Below are 20550 nucleotides of genomic sequence, written 5' to 3' on the forward strand. Positions count from 1 at the left end.
ATTTTCCGGTGCACCTACTGGCTGCGCATAAAAAATAAAATTGCCGCTCGGGCAACGCAGTAGCCGGGCAGTAGTTCCGAATCAGCACGCACTGGGCATGCGTAGGTGCCTACACAGCTTAGTAAAAGGGCCTTTTACAAAACCATACTAGCTATTATAGCTTGCGGTGAAACTCAACTGGCGGTAAATGCTGAGGTGCCCATAGGAATATAATGGGCATCTCAGTGTTTACCACCAGCTGATTTGTACTGTGAGTTAAAAACGCTAGCATGGCTTTGTAAAAGACCCCCTTAGTGATCCATAAGCTAGTTCAAAATAATATGTTTTCAAATAGGATTTAAATTTTGAAAAGGAGAGTTCTGATCTGATATGGGTGGGTAGGTCATTCTGTGGGGAGGAGAACGTTCAAATCATTATTTTCAAGACCCATTTTAAAGACATTTTTCTATGCTGTTCGTATGTAGTGCATCCAAATCACAAGGGGGTATGTTGGGGCAGGTAGGGGTGGGATTTGGGAGTTCTCAAAACTTAGACTTTTTTGTGCCATAATGGAACAAAGCAAAAACATCCAAGGCGTTTGCTGAAAGCACACTTGCTGGATCAATGTGTGAAGTTTTCTAAGGAGCCAGTAGATACATTTAAGGAGAGTAAAGCTAGGATATCAAAGACTGAAGGTGATTTGGAAAAAATGGACACTCAGATGAATATGGTTCAGGCTGCTGATGTGGCACAGATTAAGGATAATCTAGGACTGCATGGACAACTGGAAGTGTGAGAAAATAATCTGATAGTCAGGAATTTGAGACTGTTGAGATTATTGCAAAATTAATCTTACAATGTGTTACAATTTAGTAATGTGGAAAGCATTCCGATTTCAAAGCTATATTATGTTTCTGCTTCTTCTAGTGACCAAGCTAATGATCCAAGAGAGAGAAATGATCCCTCTGTTGCTAACCTGATAGCGCCGTCTCAGGACCTGATTTCCTCTAGGGCAATATTGGTAGTCACTTTTATAAATGAAAGAGATAAGATTGCCTTGCTTAAAGCATATTTTTCCAAGAACGATGCAGCCTTCGCATATAACATTTTTGTTTGGTTTTTGGTTTTTTAATACAGGGAAGACTGAAGATTTCTAGGGCACAGCCGGAAAAGTGATACCAGACAGCCCGACAAATCTTCCAGCTCGTCCCTGAAAGGACAACTTTTGTTATCATCATCATCATCATAATAATAAAATTATATATGAAGGCTGCTTGCTGCAGCTGGGAGTCCTTAGGCAGAAGGGAGATGTGGGCTGTCCTAAGTGTGGCCTGAGACAGACATCACGTGGGGCAGCCCACATTGCCCTTCTGCTCAAGGACCCCCCCCCCCCCCCCCCCCCGGCTGCAGCAGTGAGCAGGCACAGACTCTGCTCTCAACAGTTCCGGAGGTCATTACATGTGTGTGTGGGTGTGGTGTTGGGGGGAGTACAGGACCTTTGGATGCTGCCATTTAACATCTAACATTCCAGTAACCAAAATATTATGGGACAGAAAGAGGCTGATCCGACTAGGGAGGCCGGACACAACTGGGCTGTAGGCCAGGGTAAGGAAAGGGTTAAGGAAAGGCAAGGGGGAGGGGGGAGGGAGGGGGAGGGAAAGCATAAAGGGGAGCCCAACAGGTAAGGAGGGGTCACTACGAGCGGGCAGCAGCAGGCAGAGGAGTGCAGCCATAAAATTTATTTCATTTATTAGGATTTATTTACCATCTTTTTGAAGGAATTCACTTAAGGCGGTGTACAGTAAGAATAAATCAAACATGAGCAATAGGCGATTACAGCAGTAAAAATATTCAAATAACAATACTACTTTTACTTATCATTTCTATAGCACTACTAGACATACGCAGCACTGTATGGCATAGTATACTACTTACAATATCAACACAATACGTAATAGAACATTTTAATTGATAGTGATGGGTAAAGCAATGATGGGACATATAGATACGTAGGTAAGAGAGTAAGAAGAGTTAGAAAGTAAGTTGACTAATTTAAAGAAAGTTGCACATGAGGTGAGAGATGGTTAAATATTATCTGAGGTAGGGTAGGAGTGGATAAACATGGATAAAAATGGCCGATTTTCTATGTTTTGTATTAATGGCCATGCGCTAATGTTGTCAATAATGTGCAGCCATTTAAAAAAATTACCACATGAGCACTTACTGCCACCCATTTTATAGGTGATAAGGGCTCACATAGAGGGGCATAATCGACCAGAAACGCCTATCTCCATGGGCGTTTATCTCCGAGAACGGGTCCGTGAAGGGGCGGAGTGAACCGTATTTTCAAAAAAAATAGACGCCCATGTGTTATTCGCCAAGGTGTGAGCTGGGCGTTTTTGCTTTTCAGCGATAATGGAAAATGAAATCGCCCAGCTCAAAAACGAATAAATCCAAGGCATTTGTTCGTGGGAGGGGCCAGGATTCATAGTGCACTGGTCCCCCTCACATGCCAGGACACCAACCGGGCACCCTAGGGGGCACTTTTACAAAAACAAAAAAAAAGGTAAAAGAGCTCCCAGGTGCATAGCACCCTTCCCTTGGGTGTTGAGCCCCCCAAATCCCCCTCAAAACCTACTGCCCACAAGTCTACACCATTACTATAGCCCTAAGAGGTGAAGGGGGGCACCTACATGTGGGTACAGTGAGTTTGGGGGGGTTGGACGACTAAGCATTAAGCAGCACAATTGTAACAGGTAGGGGGGGATGGGCCTGGGTCCACCTGCCTGACGTCCACTGCACCCCCTAACAACTGCTCCAGGGACCTGCATACTGCTGCTTGGGAGGAGGGTATGACATTTGAGGGTGAAAGTAAAAAGTTGTGAAACATCATTTTTTTGTGGTGGGAGGGGATTAGTGACCACTGGGGGAGTCAGGGGAGGTCATCCCCGACTCCCTCTGGGGGTCATCTGGTCATTTAGGGCACTTTTTGGGGCCTTATTCGTGAAAAAACAGGGTCCAGGAAAAGTGCCCTAAATTCTAGCTACAAACGTATCCATTATCGGCGAAAGGCGCCCATCTCTGTTCGGGTGATAACCACGCCCCAGTTCCGCCTTCACCACGCCTCCGACACGCCCCCGTCAACTTTGTCCGCATCCGCGACGGAGTGCAGTTGAAAGCGTCCAAAGTTCGGCTTTCGATTATACCGCTTTATTTGTTTTTGTGAGAAAAACGCCCATCTCCCGATTTAGGTCGGAACTTGGGCGTTTTTCTCGTTCGATTATAAGCAGGATAGTATTCCTGAGCTAAACAGTTAGTGGGCCGTAATGTAGCTGCATTAACTGTTTAGTGCAGGAATGCCCACTCTGCCCTGACATGCCCCCTTAAAAAATATATAAAAATACTTTCTAGTGTGCAGGTGTTCATAGATTTGGCAGGACACCTGAGCACGTCCTGTAGTATGCCATTTTAAGCAGCTTAATAAAAGGGCCCCTATATTTTTTTTAAAGGTATGTTAAAGAACCAAATGCATGCTAGTATACATCCCTAATCATGCTGAAGTTGTTATGGAATTCATGCTGCTCCAAATCTCACATTGTGGCACCGATGATTAAAGGAATGCTAGAAATCTGTTTAAAAGGAGGGAAACAACATTAATGATCCAAAATGTGTGACCATGACTGGTTAAGGGATCTAGTTGAATTCAGTATGGAAAAATCCAATACAGGAAGTAAATAAAATAATGTGAAGTACAACATTGTCACCTTTTAATAATGTACCTCTAATTTAATTCCAAAGGCCATCTCAGTTCTCGCTCTCTCTCTCTTTCACAATTTCAAAATAATGCTTTAATTAAAAACATTTAAATTAGTGAACAGAATCTTAATTAGCTGGGGAAATGGAATTGTGGACAGGTTAGCTCAAGTAAATTAATTCCCTTGCCATTTTCTATGGCACATTAAATAGGCTGGTATACCATAAGCAATATGAGATGAGGGAAAATAATTATATTAGAGAACTACATCCCATTAGACCACAGCAGGCACCAACTCCTTCTTCACCCTCCCCTTTGTCCCCTCAGCTGCCAGTGTCTTCAGCTCAGTTTCTTCTTTAATGCAACTTCAAAACCTCTGCTCTCAGCTGCCATCTCATAACTTAAAAAAAAAAACAGGTTGTGATCTTTGACTGATAGTTTTCGTGCTTGGAATAGGGTGTCATATTGGTGTGAGGGAAGCAGCTAGTTCAGCATCAACACCTGGAATATTTGGGATGGGAACTGCTTCCCATGCTCCCCAAACTATGTCCACGTTTGCTTAGTTCAGGGAATTTGCAAACTGACTTTCCTTCATCTCTCCTCCCTTACTGTCAGATTCAGTAAGTTTGAAATAGGCAATATTCAGGTTTCACTATGTGCAGCATACCATTACCCAGGAACATGAATAAAATCCAAGTGGCTACAGAATGATTAAGATTAGCATAATGGAAGTAATTCTGTGTGGATTGCCTAAAGTTACAGCACTGAGATGATGTGCGTCAAACATGAAATCTGTAACAGCAACTGCATACACAATTGCCATTATAAAACACAGCATAAGCCTGCATTTACACACCTACCTTTAGGTGTAAGCACTTACACCAGCTTAATGGTCGCGCCTAATTGTAAGCAGTTAGGCACCTAAATGCTAGTATTCTATAACCTGCACGCTTAAATGCTAGTTGCGACCCTGATCCACTCATGCCTCACCCAGGTCCATTTGTGACCTATTTTACAAAGACACATGGAGGGGCATAATCGACAGGACGTCAAAGTCAGAATAAGGATGCCCACATTAGAACAACCCAAATAGACCTCCATCTCATGTATATTTTCAAACAGGAAATACGCCATTTTAAAAACTGGAACATTCAAATTATGAACCAGAGAAAATAAGGGACATGGATGTCTATATGGCAGCATTCTTAGAAAATGGCCACTCAGATGTCCATGCAGAGCAGAGGGGCAGCCTTGTGGTTAGTGTAGTGGACTGTAAACCAAGGGATCCCGGTACAAATCCCATTTTAACTCTTTCATTTTGTAACTATGAGCCTTCTAGGAACAGAAAAATACCTACTGTACCTGAATGTACACTACTTCAATAGCCTTCAGGCTTGCAGGTGGATTATATATTTAGGCACAGCAAGTATTTTTCTGTTCCCGGAGGACTCACAATATGCAAATATTAAAAGAGTTAAAGTGGGGTTTAGACCTGGGTCCCTTGGTTTACAGTCCTCTACACTAACCACTATGCTATCCCTCAGAATTGTTTCCTATTTTGTTAAGAATGCCTATACTACTAAAGACCCATCTCTTTAACAAAGCATACCCCAAAGATCAACCAATGTAAATATACACATCTCCTCCACATATACTCAGAACTGCCCGACAATACCTGATGTTATACCACTATCATGTCTATCTTTATCTTGTTGCCCAAGATCCTTCTGCAACACTATTTCCTAATGTATATCCACTATTCATGATGTATTGTAAGCCACATTGAACCTGCAAAGAGGTGGGAAAATGTGGGATACAAATGCAATAAATAAATAATACCTGAAGCTTTCATGGATCCTGGTCTTCCTTTTCAGTTTCACTTTCAGGGGAGAGGTAGGGGGACAGTAACCACTAGGGAATTAAGGAGGTATTATGTCCCCCTCCCCACCGCCAGAGGAACAGCAATAGAAATGCTCCCAACAAGGGCAGCAATTCCCACAAGCTACCTGCCATTAATCCAGGGGCAGGACACAGCAGAGAGGAGGCTTCCAGATTAGTGGCAGGTAGCATGTGGGAATCACTGCAGCTGTTGACCCACTGAAGCAAGAGGGAGAGTTGTGGGTGAGGTGGGGAGGGAAGGAGAGATGTTGCATGGGGGAGAAGGGTAGAATTGTTGGGGTGGGAGAAGAAAGAGAAGCAGCAAAAATGTGAGGAGGGAAGGAGAGATGCTGCATGGAAGAGGGGAAGAATTGTTGGGGGAGGAAGGGAAAGATGCAGCAAAGGGGTGGTGAGGGAAGGATAGATGCTGCATGGGGTGGAGAGGCAGAATTGTTGGGGTGGAGGAGGAGGAAAGAAGAGATGCAGCAAAGGGATGGTGAGGGTGAGAAAAGGAAAAAGTCTTGTATATGGGAATGGAGAGGAGGGAGAGATGCTGCATTGAGAGGAGAGGGGGGTGAGAGTGGGATAAATATTGGACATAGAGGTGGAGGGGAGGGAGAGATGGTGTATGTGAGAGAGAGAGGGAGAAATTTTGGACATGATGGAGGAGGGGTGGAAGGGAGAGATGCTGCATAATATGTTGGAAGGGAGAGAGAGAGAGAGATGGTGGTCATTGGGAGAAGGAGGGTCGATGCTGGATGGAGGGAGAGTGAAGGAGGGCAGACACTGGATGGAAAGAGGAAAGAGAAAGAGAGCATGTATGGGAATGCTGGCATCAGTAGATGAAGCATGCCACTGATTTGCTCTGGAGCTTTGGCCTTGAGCAGTGGACTTCTTCAGCTGGTGGGGTATGGGCATCCCCGCCAGCATAGGTAGGACTCAATACCGGCATCGGTATCAGCAGTGATGGCGTCAGCAGCAGCGGGGGGGGGGGGGGGGATACCTGAGAGGAAATATGTAGTCTAGGGGCGCTGCGACCAGAGAAGGTTTGGGAGCCACTGTCCTTTGGTGATCACTGTTGGATGTCCTGCTTTTAGGCCCTCCCTAATCCTGTCCAAACACGCCCCCTTATTGTTTGGTTCTGCCTTTGCATAGTTGGGATTTGGACATTTCAAGCATATGGACATCTGTTTCAGCAGTTTGAGATGTCTATATACTTTGAATATAAATGCCGTGGAGGGGCATAATCGAACGAAAACGCCTATCTCAATGGATGTTTATCTCCGATAATGGGTATGTGAAGGGGCGGGACAAACCGTATTTTAGAAAAAAATGGACATTCATATTTTTTCCTGAAAATATGGGTTGTGCGGGGCAAATGCCTTGGATGTGTTCGTTTTTGAGCTGGGCGCTTTTGTTTTTCAGTGATAATGGAAACCGAAAGCGCCCAGCTCAAAAATGAATACATCCAAGGCATTTGTTCGTGGGAGGGGCCAGGAGTCGTAGTGCACTGGTCCCCCTCACATGCCAGGACACCAACCAGGCACCTTAGGGGGCACTTTTACAAATCAAAGAAAACCCGTAAACGAGCTCCCAAGGGCATAGCAGCTTTCCCTTGTGTACTGAGCCCCCCAAATCTCCCCCAAAACCCACTGCCCACAAGTCTACACCATTACCATAGCCCTATGGGGTGAAGGGGGGGCACCTACATGTGGGTACAGTGGGTTTTGGGGGGTTTGGAGGGCTCAGTATTATGCACCACAAGTGTAACAGGTAGGGGGGGGATGGGCCTGGGTCCACCTGCCTGAAGTCCACTGCACCCACTAACAACTGCTCCAGTGACCGGCATACTGCTATGATGGAGCTGAGTATCACATTTGAGGCTCGCATACAGGCTGGAAAAAAAAGTTTTTAAACTTCTTTTTTTTTGGTGGGAGGGGGTTAGTGCCCATTGGGGGAGTCAGGGGAGGTGATCCCTGATTCCCTGCAGTGGTCATCTGGTCATTTAGGGCACTTTCTTGGGACTTACACGTGAAAAAAAAGGGTCCAGCAAAAGTGCCCTAAATTCTCGTTAAAAACGCCTTTCTTTTTTCGATTATCGGCCAAGGACGCCCATCTGTCCTCGGGCGATAACCACGCCCCAGTCCCGTCTTCACCACACCTCCGACACGCCCCTGTCAACTTTGTCCGCATCCGCCATGGAGTGCAGTTGAAAATGTCTAAAATCGGCGTTCGATTATACCGATTTATTCGTTTTTGTAAGATAAACGTCTATCTCCCGATTTGGGTCAAAATATAGGCGTTTTTCTCTTTCGATTATAAGCAGGATAGGCAACTATGGGGCTCATTTTCAAAACAGAAAAATGTCTAAAAAGTGGCATAAAGCAGCACTTGGATGTTTTTCTCACAAAAACGTCCAAACTGTTATTTTCATAACCAATCTTTAGATCTTTTTCTAGGAAGTCCATCAGAAGTGTGTTCATATCACAAGGGGGTGTGTCAGGGGCGTTTCAAAGGCGAGATTAGGGCGTGCCTAACACGTGGATGTTTTATAGCCATAATGGAAGAAAACAAAAACGTCCAGGACTAAAACTAAGACATTTTCGTTTAGACCTGTACCTCAGAATAAATAAGGTACAAAAAGGTGCCCTAAATGACCAGATGGCCACTGGAGGGAATCAGGAGTGACTTTCCAATAGCCCACAGTGGTCACTGACCCCCTCCCACCCCCAAAATGTGAATAACAATATGATTTTACCAGCCTCTATGACAGCCTCAGATGTTAAAGTCAAATCTATTAGAGTAGCATGCAGGTCCCTGGAGTAATGTAGTGGTCAGAGCAGTACACAGTGAGAGACTCAAGTTCCTATCTCCCTCTATCTGTCACACTTGTGGTGGAAACTGTGACCCCTCCCAAAGTCACCAAAACCCTATTGTACCCATATATAGGTGTCCCCTTTGCCCATAAGGGCTATTGTAGTGGTGTATAGTGGGGGACAGTGTGTTTTGGGTTGTTTTGGAAGGTTCAGGGGACAAGATAAAAGAGCAAAGGTGAGATGTGCATCTGGGAGCATTTTTATGAAGTGCACAGAAGTACAGTCTAGGGTGCCCAATTGCTCTCCTGGGATGTCTGGGGGACCAGTCTACTAAAAATGCTGGATCCTCCTATATTCCAATGGTATGCATCTCTACATTTTGCACTTATTTGTTGTTTGTTTTACAAAAGTGGACCAAAAAAACAAAACATGCAAAGCACAAAACCTTGTTTGAAACAGTATTTTTAAAAAAAATATAGACGTTTTTCTTTTTTGAAGATGACCTTCTTTCCTACTCGGACTTTGAACGTTTTGTGCACAACGTCCAAAATTGGACTTAGATGTCATATCAAAAATGCCCCTCCATGTGTCTTTATAAAATACAACCACAAATCCTGCCTCAATCACTAAAATGAAGCAGAACTGCTTGAGAACAGGTATAAATTATATGCAATTTTATAAACTGCACATGCAAGCTGGAATTCTACCTGTATTTATGTTTATACTTGGTCATTTTACTATTGTAAGTTTTATGTTAAATTGTACCTGTTGAATTGTATGTTTTATGTTAAACTAGTAAAAAAAAAGCCTGTTTCTCATTGAAATGAAACGGGCGCTAACAAGGTAATCACCTTCTGCCATTAATGTTTTTAAGGGAAGTTCCAGTGTCCCCCCTCCCTCCCTCCCAATTCCAGGGCCCCCCCCCTCTCTCCCAGTTCCAGGGTCCCCCCCTTCTTCCCAGTTCCAGGATCGTCGTCCCTCCCTCCGAGTTCCAGGGTCATCATCCCTCCCTCCCTTCCAGTTCCAGGCCCCCTCCCTCCAAATTTTAAAAGTCATCCTGACTTACCTCGTCGGGGTTACAGCAGCGGTAAAAAGCGTGCAGGCTCGGCACTTACTTCAGTTTTCCCTTCTCTGTCTCTCAGCTCTGGTCCCACCCTCATTTCCTGTTTCCGCAAGGGCGGGACCGGAGCTGCGAGACAGAGAAGGGAAAACTGAAGTGCCGAGCCTGCATGCTTTTTACCGCATGAGGTAAGTCGGGATGACTTTTAAAATTCGAAGGGAGGGGGCCTGGAACTGGAAGGGAGGGAGGGAGGAACGACGACCCTGGAACTGGGAGGGAGGGGGGACCCTGGAATTGGGAGGGATGGAGGGGGGATGGACAACGACCCTGGAACTCGGAGGGAGGGAACGAACTTCCGGTGACTGAATATTATATGCAGCCTTTCTTTCCCTCCGAGAGCGGGGCACTGAGAGCGAGTGCGAGGCCTGTGGTTGGTCCCTTCTCCTTCTGACGTCGTGTTTCTTTCCCTGGCAACTATACAGAGTTCCCTCGAGGGCGGGGTGATTACGAACCCTACGAACACTACACGGCTTCACTGCCACGCTGCCACAGAGTCAGCTTCAGAACGTTGGAGGTGCAAATTATTATATTAGATAGTACCTGCTGTACACTGCCTTGAATCTCTTCATAAAGGCGGTTATTAAATCCCAATAAATATAAAATTACCCCCATTAAGGGCAATTCTATAACCAGGCATCCACATTTATGTGCTGCTTGAGCACATAAATGTACGGAATTCTATCTCTTTCATGGGGGAAGTAGCTGCTAAGCATCTAAGAGACCCTTTTATGCAGAGGCAATTGGGTTACCACCAGGTTTGCATGAGGCAAATTGGCCCTACCTCTGGGTCTGCTGCACACCATTTCGGCACAATCCCATACACTGATGCCACCACAGGCCACCTTTTACCACCACTTGGTAAAAGTGTCCCTAAGTGCTATTGTGTAACAGTACACATACGTGTCATCATAGTGAATATATGCAAGGGGGTGTTCAAATGGGAGGAGCACGAGTGAGACAGCCACTTATGCACACAATTTACAGAATAATGCAATTCTGTGCACCCTCGCTGCCTTTACACAAATACTGTTACAATAGATCTATAGCTGGTATAACTGCAAGCATATAAATTCACTTGAGAATGTTGCTACAAGCTGTGAAAGCTACTTTTAAGTTTTATTACAGTATCATTACGGGCTCGTCAACTGTGGCAAGTGTCATATTCCAAAAGGTGGACATATTATTATCTGACTCCTTATTAACACAATATTTGCCCCTGAAGCAGGCGCTGTGGACACAAAAACATGTTGGGCTGCTTTTATCATTGGCTTTGAAGTCTAGACTTATAAACTTGGAGCCACCTTTTTATTGACTTTTAATAAAACTTTATTTGAGCTGTCACAAATGTATCCCATCTGGATTCTTCATGGGCAACTTGAAAACCTTGACTGATCTAGTGTGTTCCTGAGAATTGTGATGAGAACCTAAGTGAGGCTCAGCGACGATAGGGCATCTGATTCTTACCATGTAAGGTCTTCGGAAGCAATTAGTGAAGGGAGTGGGAGGATTCCTGCAGCTGTTGTCAATAGTACTATGTAGTGTGAAGGGGGTTGCCATTCTGTCTTAATGTATGAGGAACCCTGCAAGAATCAAATATTTCTCTACATGCAGCACTTTCAGACTTTGCTTGAACAACATGACCAATGGCATCATTTCGGCTAGGAGCTATCCTCTCCTCTGGTATGCTGATACAGCTGCAGAGAGCAATAGAATCTTAATAGGTCCCTGTAGATTCATTCCAGAAGGGTGGCAATATTGTGAAGTTGGCACTGTGCTTTTGTAGAGCTTAAAACAAACAGCTCTGCTCACATTTAATGCAGATATTCTGCATTCCTACTGACAGGAGTTATGTGGGAAGCTTTATTCCTATTTCTTATTTCACCATGCAAGATCTGACAAAAGAAAAAAAAAAAACCTCTCTAATAATGTTGTTCCACTGTGCCTTTTCTCTTAGGGATAAATTAACTGGTACCTAAAAATCTGTGCCCAAAAATTCACACATTTAGCGTGATTCCACAAAGGGAGTGCACCATAAATAGAATTGTGCATAGCACAAATGATGGCATGATCACTGGCCTGAGCGGCTACTTAATTATGCCAACCTTCATGAATAGTGTGATTTGAAATATGTTGCACGTCCTTTGTAAAACTGTACTATCTGTGATTCTATATATGGCGTACTCTATTTAACATAATATTCTAGATCCAAGCTGAATCTGAGCATCAATGTCAGCGTGCAAAGTGTCATGATATCATCAATGCGGGGACAGTGTGGAACATGGCCACCACGAGGAGGGAGCCCAATTTTTCAGAGGTAGATACACTGCTGCTGGCCAGGTTATCCCTCACCAAGCCAGCCAGATATTTCATTATACCTAGCCACAGAAAAAGGAGCTATAACTCCTACAGGAAGGCTTGGCTCAGGTTAACTGATCAATACAATAATGAGGCCTCCTAACACAGGGAGGTAAGTGCAAGTTAGCAGTTTCAGGAAAGCATCAGTCAGGTGTAAACCCTGTAGAAGAAGGCAATTTTTTGTATGCCACCTCTAAATTTGGCAATGGAGGATAACATGAACAGCTGCAATGGTGGGATTTGAACCCATCACCCCTGAATAATAAAGCAGCTGCTCTAACCCCTAGGCTATATAATCCTATGGGCTGGTTAGCTGTATTGAATCTATTGGAGGACGACTGGCTGTTCATGGATGAGTGTGAAATATTTATTGCCACATAGGTCCTTAACTAGGAATGAGATCACTGAAACCACCCCAACATTGTTTTCCTCTATGATCTTACTCCATTATGATAAAGCCCCACTACAAATAGCAAATGTATCATTCAGAAACATCTGTCATACACCTGCTGCCCCTCAGCCTTCTTCTCTCTCATACTCCTTGTCTCCATTCAGATAGAGGACCTGAAAAAAGGAGTGCAAACCTGCGCCAGAGGAAGGTGGACTACCTCCGGAGGGTGAGGCGCCAAATGCAGGTTGAGCTAGCTGAGTAGCTGGTGGGTGGTAGGTTGAGGTTTTGTTCCAGAATTCAGTAGCTTTTATCTTGCCTTTTGTAGGAACCTTGTTGGGCTGTGTTGTTGTTTTAATTGACATCGCTTCTCTACAGTTTAGAGTGCAGTTGAGTTTATTGTGGTCAGACCAAGGTACGCATGACCAGGTGACATCTGTTATGAATAGCTGTTTGTGAATCAATAGACTGTGTGTAAAAAGGTCTAGTTGATGGCCCTTGCAGTGTGCTATCTTGATTGGTTTGGGGATATCCCAGGTTGTTAGGAAATTAAGGACTTCCCAAGTGTGTGAATCATCTAGGTTGTCTATGTGAATATTGATGTCTCCAATGATCAGTACATTTGATTAGGTGGTGCATATGCTGGAAATGAAGTCTGTGAAATCGTCTCTGGTTAGTGCCCAGTTGCCAGGTGGTCTGTAGAATACTGTGCAGCGGAGTGTCTCCTTAGCGTAGAATCTCTTATAGTGAGCACTAGGATCTCTAGGGACAGGCTGAGAAAGTTTGATAACATTGACACGCTTAGGAATGTCTTGTAGAGAACCGCTAGGCTGCCTCCTCTTTTTGAGGTCCATGTCATGTGTAGTATCTTGTAACTAGGAGACATAAGTCGTTCAGTATGGGGTTGTCGTAAGTGTGCAGCCAGGTCTCGGTGAGAAGCGCTAAACCCAGGTCTTCTTCTTCCACCTAAGCCATATCCTATATAATAATTCTCACCTCCAACAGGATGTGCTTGGGACCGTGCCTGCCGGAAGTGGTCTGCTAGGCAGGCACGCACTGACCTCAGTGACATCACTGACAGACAATTTGGCAAAGCAAAACAATCTGAGTGCTGGCCATTAGGACACAGGGTTGATAGGAGAGTTTTAAAAGACTGAAGGAACCGAAAGTGTTAAATGGGGGGAGGGGGGAGTTCTGAACAACTGAAAGACATGAACATTTGGCAAAGCAAAACAATCTGAGTGCTGGCCATTAGGACACAGGGTAGATAGGAGAGTTTTAAAAGACTGAAGGAAACGAAAGTGTTAAACTAGAGAAGGGGGAGGGGGAGTTGTGAATGACTGAAAGACATGCAAATTTGGGACAGGAAAACAATCTCAATGCTGGCCATTAGCACACAGGGTACATAGGACAGTTTTAAAAGACTGAAGGAACCAAAAGTGTTCGGGGGGGGGGGGGGGGGGGCAAGTTCTGAATGAATGAAAGAAATGAAAATTTACGAGAGGAACACAATCTGAATGCCGGGCATTTGTACACAGGGTAGATAGGACACTTAAAAAAAAAAAATGAAGGACGTGAAAGTCTTACATCTTGGGGGAGGGGTGAGGAGGAAAGTGGTGGGGTATCCGGATACTGGGCGTTAGGGCCACAGGGGTACATAGACTTTTGAAAGCCTTAAGGAACCCAAAGTGTGGGAAGGAGGAGGAAAAGGAAGGGAGGAAACGGGGTGAGGGGCATTAGGAACAGGGGAGGGGGCCCTGTCACACACTCTCATTCTCACACACACACTGTCACACAGACAGTCTCACTCTGTCACACACCCGCACATTCACTCTTGCTCTCTCTCTCAAACATACACACTTCCAGGAAAACCTTGCTAGCGCCCGTTTCATTCGTTCCAGAAACGGGCCTTTTTTACTAGTAAGTAATGTAAGTAGAAGATAGCATCATGCAGTCGCCATGTATTGGTGATCTGGATGGTTGATACATTTTGCAGCTTGCCTATTTGATGTGGGAGCAGTGACATGTGATGTGGGAGCGTTTTGCAGTATCCCCAGTCAAGAAATTTCCTTTTCAAAGCTGCTGTAGCAGCAGTAGCATCAGTAGCAGTGAAAATAGGGAGGCTTATGAATATCAACAGAAAGATGGATGGTGCAAATCTGTTCTAGTCTGCCACTGAACTGGAACTGGAGAGACAACGAGTCTAACACAAAGCAAATGCAACAATAAAATAGCTCAGAAAGGAGAAAGTGAAGAGAGTATCCCAGTCAAAGCCAGACCTGAATCCAATAGAAAATCTATGGTAGGACTTGACGTGTGCAGTCCACAGGTAATCCTCTGCCAATTTATCTATTCTGATAAAAAAAAGATACAATTGCACCCTCTCTGTGAAGTTAGTAGACACTTCATCTAAACCTCTCATGGCTTTCAGGAAGTATAAAGTAAACGTGTGTAAACACTTATGCAATCAATATTCTTTTTCTAATTCTTATTTAATTTATGAATATTTATATAATTGCTATTTCATGGAGTATGTTGAGTAGACTAATGAAAACAAATCATGGTACTTTTCCATAAAGTCACAATTACTACTTCATAATCTGTTGAATGTATAGATTTGGGTGAGGTAATATAACTATGTACCTTATTTTCACACTTCCAAATATCAGTACATTAATTCATTGTTGAATTAGTAATTATTTATGGTTTTAGCAGCAATTAATAACCATCTACCTCCTTGAAAAAAAATTGCTTTTAGCAACATAGCAAATTCTCTGCTAATTATTTGATAATTGCTTTTTCTATAGCACAAAGCCAATTAGTGTACCTCATAATTTATCTTTTGGTTCAGTTTTCAAGAAAGAAAGCATTGCTGCTCACTTGTAACAGGTGTTTCCATAGACAGCAGGATTGATAAGACACATTGTGTGATGTCATCTGATGGTCTGTGATGGATTGCTGTCCTAGAACTCAGAACTTTGTGTAACGTTCCGAGTATGTGTGGTCCTTCCTGTGTGCAGCAAACTCTTCAGTTAGTTCCAAAGCTCACATATTCAAGAAGGTGGGAGGGACTCTGTGCCTTATCAATTCAGCTGTCAACAGAAAACAGCTGCTACAAATGAGCAACTTTGTGTTTTGTTTTTTTTCCTCAACAAGCAGGACTGAGTCAGGCACACAAATGGTTGACTCCCAAGCTTAAGGCTTCTCCGTCTTTTGTTCAGTCTGTTTACAGTCAAGAGGCATTACCCTGTGCTGAAACCTGGTCCAAACAATATTTTGCAGTGAAAATATGAAGAAGACCATTTTGCTGCTTTGTAGGTGGTGTCAAGTGAGTCAGACTTCAGAAGGGCCACTGTGGCTGCAGTGACTCTGGGTAATGGGATTTGTCCAGAGACATTTTTGTCTAGAGGTTCAAAAGGAGACTTCATGATTGAAGTAAGGACTACATTTAGGTCCCATGGTACAGGTACACTTTACAAGAAACAGACTTTTCATTAAATGAGCCACTATATCCAATTACAATGCTGGAAAGTCATCTACCAGAGTGTGATAAGCAGACAATGCTCTAAAATGTAGTCACATAGAAGAAATTGAAGGTCAAGGCAATACAATTGATATAGATACTGCAGGAGAACACAATGGGCCGGATTCAGTAAATGGCACCAAAAAGTAGGCACCGGGAAAGGTTCTCGCTTAGCGCTGTTCTATAAAGGGAACTCTGTGCTGCGAGCTCTTTGTGGAATGGCACTTAGCATATATTCTGGCATCCAATATTGGGTTCAAGGACTTACACCAACTGAAGCCTGGTGTAAATCCTGTTGCAAAACTTGGGCATGCACCCAAGACTCATCCATGCCCTCCCATAGCCATGCCCCTTTTAAGCTGCACATGAGAGGGGTTAGGTGCAGATCTTTATAGAGCCACACACAACCAGATTCAAGTGCAAATCCAAATTAAAGGCAATTAACATCAGTAATTGATTGTAAACAGCCAATTGTTGTTGCTTGTCAACAGCTCATTAACTAATTTCTTGGCACGCGGATCTCATGATCATGTGTAATTTTGGGCACCATTTATAGAACCCAAGGGAATGTGGTTATGAGAAATAATAATAAAACCCCAGACTGAAAATCTCTTCTACTTGGAAATCATACATTTGGCTGATGAAAGTTTTCTGAGCAGGTATGAGGATGTTTTGGATAGGCCGCGGAACACTGAGTGCAGAAACTAGAGACTGCTCAATTTCCAAGCTGTGAGGGCTAGAGGTTTCAGGTCCTGATGAAAAAGACAATTCTATTCAATAGATTTTCTATTGGATTCAGGTCTGGCTTTGACTGGGATACTCTCTTCGCTTTCTCCTTGCTGAACTATATCATTGTTGTTTTTGCTCAGGGCAGGCTCATTGTCTTGTAAAGTGAATCTCCTCCTCAGTTCCAGGTCAATGGCAGACTGGAGCAAGTTTGCACCATTCATTTTTCTGTTGATATGCTGGGAACTGGAGGAGCTTGCAAGGTGGTACAACTACTAACCTTTTGAGAAAATGGGACCAGTTCTGTCAAGGCTAATAAAGCACTGCAAGAATCATGGTGCTTCAGGTTTGTTGGAACCTGTGTAGAATCCTCAGAATGAGAAGAAATGGAGGATATGTAGAGAGGAACAACCAAGTGCTCCTATGTTATGGATGTGCTAACCAGTTAGCATGCCAGTAATGTCAGTGTGCTAGCTGAATAGTGTACCCATGCACATTCTCCACCCCTGACACATCCCCCCCCCCCCCCCCCCCCCACACACACACACACATCCTTGGCATTCACAAATGCCAAAATTTACACAGAATTCTTTTTAGGCCAATTTTCCTGTGTTACGTTTAATGTAGTTTAGTAAAAGGGCCCATTAGAGTGGACATCTTCATGAAAAATCCAGATGCCCAAAGCCATGTCTGACTGCAGTTGCAGAAGCAGAGACCTTGGCTAATGTCTCATAAGCTGTGCAAACAGTGGGTACCATATTCATCAGTCTCTGCTATTGTAGAAGCTAGCTGACATTGAGCTTGCATAGAAAAAGGCAAGAAAACTTGCACCTTGTGAAAGACAGTATACATGCACTATACCATATAGAATTAGTGTCAAGAATCTTTCCCCTAAGGAGTATTAGAGAAATCTCTTAGCTTTTCTCCTAGCTGCTTCCACCACAACCTGAATACAATAAAAGTACAGAAAATCTAATACACAATTATGCACTCAGTATTACTGCAAAATTATCCCTAATTTGTAACTATTTCTGCCTACGTTCTCTCAGCAGTTGACTCCTTATCTAAAACTAAGTATTCTAACTGACCTGGCTCAAGAAATACATACTGAACCCCTTGAAATGTGATCAAACACTTGCAGAGGAAAGTCAAAAAAAGAGAACTCCCCACTGCAAGTAGATGCCACTTCAATTCTAGAAATTTTTTCCGCTTCACCTGCTTGGTTCTTGCCACATCAGGGAAAATCCGAGGCTTCAGTCCACAAAACAAAACATTCTTAATTTTATTTTGAAATTTTTCTAGCAGGAGCTTTTTCTCAACTTCAAAATGCTCAAGCAGATGATTAAGATGATCCTTTCATGCCACGGCAACATTTGAGCACAATACCTACAGTTCTTATGACTGTGGTCAGGATCCAACCATGACTTTTGTCAATAGCAGAACAAAAGGTAAAATGACAAGAACAGCACTGAAAAGAGACATGAATTATCAGTTTTAAATGGACAGATTTCCTTCATAGTTTTTCCAGTTGTGCAGAAAAGACAAAACGGAGAAGCTAAGTTCTGAGCTCTGGGAGAATAGTTTCGTCCTGGCACCATCAGATGATGTATGCCAAACTTAGGGGCCCTTTCACTAACTATTTTCGAAAGGGAAGGACACCCATCTTCCGACACAAATCGGGAGATGGGCGTCCTTCTCCCGAGGTTGCCCAAATCGGCATAATCGAAAGCCAATTTTTTTGCGTCCTCAACTGCTTTCCGTTGTGGGGATGACCAAAGTTCACGAGGGCGTGTTGGCAATTTACCGAAGGCGGAATGGGGGCATGGTTAAGAGATGGGCATCCTCGTCCGATAATGGAAAAAAGAAGGAAGTCCCTCACGAGCATTTGGTCAACTTGGTCCCTTTTTTTTCACAACCAAGCCTCGAAAGGTGCCCAAACTGACCAGATGACCACCGGAGGGAATCGGGGATGACCTCCCCTTACTCCCCCCAGTGGTCACCAACCCCCTCCCACCCTAAAATAAAATTTTAAAAACATTTTTCCAGCCTCTATGCCAGCCTCAAATGTCATACCCAAGCTCCACCACAGCAGTATGCAGGTCCCTGGAGCAGTTTTTAGTGGGTGCAGTGCACTTCAGGCAGGCAGACCCAGGCCCCCCCCCCACCTGTTACACTTGTGGTGGTAAATGTGAGCCCTCCGAAACCCACTGTACCCACATTTAGGTTCCCCCCCTTCATCCCTAAGGGCTATGGTAGTGGTGTACAGTTGTGGGTAGTGGGTTGGGGGGGGGGGTTGGGGGGCTCAGCACCCAAGGTAAGGGAGCTATGCACCTGGGAGCAATTTGTGAAGTCCACTGCAGTGCCCTCTAGAGTGCCCGGTTGGTGTCCTGGCATGTGAGGAGGCCCAGTGCACTACGAATGCTGGCTCCTCCCACGACCAAATGGCTTGGATTTGGGCGTTCCTGAGATGGGCATCCTTGGTAACCATTATCGCTGAAAACCGGGGACTACCATCTCTAAGGTCAACCTAAATGTTGAGATTTGGGCGTCCCCAACCATATTATCAAAACAAAAGATGGACGTCCATCTTGTTTCGATAATACGGGTTTCCCCGCCCCTTCGCCTTAACGTTGTTAAAGATGGACGCCCTTAGACATGGTCATCCCTGTTCGATTATGCCCCTCCATATGTTGCTAAAAAGTGGCCTACGCTATCTTCAGCACGGGTCTTTCCCCTTGCACTAAGGCCACTTTTAGTGCTGCCAGGAAATGGCTGATTTTTCTGTGTTGGCAATAATGGCCATGTCCTAATTTTTCTATTAGCACAGGAGCACTTACCGACACCTAGTTTGTAGGTGGTAAGAGCTCACGCACTAACCACCCATGTGGTAATGTAACTGCACTAACCAAACTGCTGCAAAGCACATACACCTGCATGAAATACATTTTATTTTTTAGCACGTGGGTAGCCAGGTACATGCAAAACCTGCTTGCAGGATGCCTGAGCAAACTCCGCGGTAGTGTATTTTAATCTGCAGCAAGCACATTAGTGCTTATCACAGTTTAATAAAGGACCTCTTAATCCTGCTTCTGAACAGAAAGGTACACATTCCTTTGCTTACCATCAATGGTACTTAGCTCAAGGTATAACCAGTTGCTGCTTCAGCTTGGCTATCATCAGTTACTTACAAAAATAAAAGGACAAGTCTCAAATAAAAAGGCACACAATAGCTTTAAAATCCCTGATGCTTGTTCATTGTAAGAAAAGGGAGCAATGTAATGCAATGCAATTTATCTTACATAAATTTACACTCCAGCACTTATGGAAGAAGCTAAAATTAGCAGAATTCCTTTTATGATGAAATATCAGAAGGATAAAGAAGAAATAAAATCATCATTTTTATATCTATGCTTTTTCCTCTGAATTCTCCTGAGTATTTCCAGGCCAGAGGATGATCCTCTTACAATGGAGAAAGGTTATCACAGAGGTAAGTAAATTTTGATGCTAGGGTCTAATTGCTTACCAAAGGGGGAGGGGTGAGAAAAATGAAAAGAAATGGAAAGAGATTTTAAAAACAAGTAAAAAATGTTGGATAGTAAAATAGAAAAAAAGATGAACAGGAGTAAAAGAAGAAGGCTTGAAGCATTAGAATGAGAGGCAGAGGGACTATGCGAACAAAAAAAAAGACAATGAGGAAAAAGGGGGGGGGGGGGAGAAAAAACAGAAAAGAACCAATGCTGGTAAGAACGAATGCTGACCAGTTAAATTGCGCTTAACCAGAAATCCATGTATATTCAGCAGGGGATAATCGGCTAACCTCCGCTGAATATCTGCAGTTAGCAGCTTGTGGATAACCGGTTACATCACGTGATATAACCGGCTATCTGCTGATTTTTAAACCGGGTTTGACGGTCATATCTGGCCTTGTCAAACCCTAGTATATCTTTGGCCGGTTTAAAGATAACTGACTATGACTGAATACCGAAATAGCCGGCTGTCTTCAAACTGCCT

This window comes from Microcaecilia unicolor, chromosome 12 (genome assembly GCF_901765095.1).
Source record: "Microcaecilia unicolor chromosome 12, aMicUni1.1, whole genome shotgun sequence".
In the NCBI taxonomy this organism is placed as follows: domain Eukaryota; kingdom Metazoa; phylum Chordata; class Amphibia; order Gymnophiona; family Siphonopidae; genus Microcaecilia; species Microcaecilia unicolor.